We start from the raw sequence: 666 nt of genomic DNA, 5'->3' as shown, positions 1-666 counted from the left end.
CCCACCCCCCCCCATTGGAGGACAACAACCGCCTCCATTGGAGGACAACAACCTCTGCTGAAGGACAACAACTTCTGCTGGAGGACAACAACTTCTGCTGGAGGACAACCACCTCCGCTGGAGGACAACAACCTCCATTGGAGGACAACAACCTCCATTGGGGGACAACCACCTCCACTGGAGGGCAACCACCTCCACTGGAGGACAACAACCTCTGCTGGAGGACAACAATTTCTGCTGGAGGACGACAACCTCTGCTGGAGGACAACCACCTCCATTGGAGGGCAACCACTTCCATTGGGGGACAACAACCTCCATTGGAGCACAACCACTTCTTCTGGAGGACAACCACCTCCGCTGGAGGACAACAACCTCTGCTGGAGGACAACCACCTCCATTGGAGGATGACAACCTCTCCTTGAGGACAACCACCTCCATTGGAGGACAACAACCTCCGTTGGAGGGCAATCACCTCCATTGGAGGACAACAACCTCTGCTGGAGGGCAACAACTTCCGCTGGAGGGCAACAACCTTCGCTGGAGGACAACCACCTCCGCTGGAGGACAACAACCACCTCCATTGGAGGACAACAACTTCTGCTGGAGGACGACAACCTCCATTGGAGGACAACCACCTCCGCTGGAGGACAACCACCTCCATTGGAG

This window comes from Mesitornis unicolor, unplaced genomic scaffold (genome assembly GCF_000695765.1).
Source record: "Mesitornis unicolor isolate BGI_N332 unplaced genomic scaffold, ASM69576v1 scaffold16680, whole genome shotgun sequence".
NCBI classification, from domain to species: domain Eukaryota; kingdom Metazoa; phylum Chordata; class Aves; order Mesitornithiformes; family Mesitornithidae; genus Mesitornis; species Mesitornis unicolor.
Note: the sequence above shows the minus strand (reverse complement) of the source record.